Below are 2503 nucleotides of genomic sequence, written 5' to 3' on the forward strand. Positions count from 1 at the left end.
AGCACTAAGTTGAGCACCCAATTGAGTAATGGAGTCCACTTCATGCTTTCCTCCTCTAGTAACCTTGCGAGGTCTACTATATTGTGAGTTATAGACCGCCATTTCCTCAATTTTGTTCCAAGTTTGATTGTCATCAACTTCGGTGAACATTCCATTTGATCCCATGTTGAGAATGTTCCTTGAATCTTCATAAAGACCGTTCCAAAATTGTTGTACCAAGAACCACTCGCTAAGTCCATGGTGAGGACATGAGCGACAAATTCCCTTGAATCGCTCCCAAGCTTCATACAAAGATTCTTTATCCCTTTGCTTAAAGCCCGTGATTTGAGCTCTTAGCATGTTAGTCTTTTCCGGTGGATAGAACTTTTTGTAGAAAGCTAGAGCCAACTTTTTCCAAGAATCAATTCCGAGAGTAGCCTTATCAAGGCCCTTCAACCATTGTTTCGCGGTACCAATTAGAGAAAAAGGAAATAAGACCCATCGAATTTGGTCTTGAGTTACACCGGTTTGGAAAATCGCATCACAATAGTCACAAAAAGTCTCCATATGAGAATGAGGGTCTTCACTTGGCATCCCCCCAAATTGTCTTCTTTCGACTAATTGGATAAATGTGGATTTGGCAATAAAATTTCCGGTTAGATGTTGTGGTGTGGGAGTACCATTGGGTAGGTTCTCCTCGGTGGGTACGAAATGTGATGAAAACTTAGGCATTGTGGATTGATTTTGTGTTGGGTTATCCTCACCTTCTCTTGCAAAAGGGTTGATGAACTCAATAGTATTTGGTTGAATATCTACAACCTCACCAATATCTCTCAAAGTTCTCCTAGCAAGTCTCCTATTGGTTGTCAAAGTCCTTTCAGTTTTGCGATCAAAGGGTAACAAGTCACCTTGTGACCTTCTAGACATGCAAAATATCAAACAACTCGAAAACAATTAGAACAAACCTTGAGGAGTTTTACTTCCCCAAGGTAAAGAAAGACACAACTAATAACAATGTAAGAAAATCTAAATCAAGTTAACACCGTCCCCGGCAACGGCGCCATTTTTGGTCGGACTATATTTTTCGGTTACTTGTCGTTAGGAGTACCTAGACCAAAACACAATTTATAACTTCACAAACAACTCTACAATTAGTAAAGAGGCAAGTAAAGGTCGGATCCCAAGGGACGGGAATTGAGATGAGATTTCTATTGCAACTAGTGGTGTCTTAAGGGGTGTCACAATTGGGGTTTGATGTAGAAGATCACTAAACTAAATAGCAATGAAAGTAAACAAGCAAGATGAATTAAAAGGGATGTAAACAATTGATAAAAAGCACTAGGGTGTCATGGGGTCATAGGGGATTCATGGGAATTGATCATACAAACATATTCTCAAGTTATAAGCAAGCAATTATTGTTGTGATGGATTGAGTTGGTTTATATCTTACAATCCCAGGAAAGTTTGGGTCCCGGAGCCGAATCGATTAGATTGTACAACACCTATAAGTCGACTTAATCTTCCCTACTCAACAATATGCATGGTCTAATGAGACTCGAGTTGGTTTATGTCTTACAAGTCTCATTGAAAAGATAGGTGATGGGTAAAAAAAATGCAAGGATTCATAGGCTCACATTTTATCAAACATAACATGTGCATAAGTTGAGATCACAACAAGCAAGCAAATAAACTATGAAAGCATATTAATTTAAGCATGAATTATTCCCCATGTTGGTTTCCCCTAATTACCCACTAACCCTAGCTAAGGAAACTACTCACTCATTATCATGTTGAACATACTAGCAAGGTTGTCAATCATACCAACAAAGTGAAACATAATGAATAAATGAAGATAAATAACAATAATTAAAAAGGGATTAAGAGAATTATACCTACTAATGATTCCAATAATAAAGCAAAGAATAAAAGAAGTACTTGAATGCTTGATTGAGAGGTTGTCAATCTCCCAATAATAACCCAAATAATCTTCAATTACCCAAAATAAATGATGAACAAGAGAGAGATTAAGGAAATAAAACTTGTATTAAAATTTGATTAAATGTTGATTAAAAGATTAAAGAGAGATTTGATTGATATTAACTACTCTAAAGATTGCTAAGAAGAACATGCTCTTCTAATTAGACTAATGGGGTATTTATAGTGATGATTAGGTGCATGGATTAGGCTTAACTAAGGGCTTAAATGACGATTAAGTCCCTTGTTGAGGAAACGCCGGTCTCTTTTGGAAGACTCCGGTCTCTAGGGAGACTCCGGTCTCTAGAAAAAGATGTGCATCCTTCCTTGAAGCTTGAAGAAGACGAAATGGGTCTGTCTGGGAATCCGGGCGTCTTTAGCACGGGACAGGCGGATTTGGCAGTCTCTGCCCGGGCGTCCAGGTGGTGAAGACGGGCGTCTCTGGAGCTTTTGCCCGGGCGTCTTGTGGGTGAAGACGCACGGATTGTGGGGTGAAGACGAGCGTCTTCTAGGCAATCCACACGGATTGTCAGGTAGTCTTGTTCCTTCT

At 39.2% G+C, this 2503-nt stretch overlaps 1 non-coding gene across 1 annotated transcript; it reads left to right on the top strand.

Annotated features, from left to right (window-relative positions):
- Nucleotides 1–232: 232 nt before the first annotated feature.
- Nucleotides 233–339, top strand: LOC141603125 (small nucleolar RNA R71). Its single transcript, XR_012525020.1, has one exon. It is a non-coding gene; the product is annotated as a small nucleolar RNA R71 (small nucleolar RNA).
- The last annotated feature ends 2164 nt before the right edge of the window (nt 340–2503 follow it).

The sequence above is a fragment of the Silene latifolia genome, chromosome 9, assembly GCF_048544455.1.
Source record: "Silene latifolia isolate original U9 population chromosome 9, ASM4854445v1, whole genome shotgun sequence".
In the NCBI taxonomy this organism is placed as follows: domain Eukaryota; kingdom Viridiplantae; phylum Streptophyta; class Magnoliopsida; order Caryophyllales; family Caryophyllaceae; genus Silene; species Silene latifolia.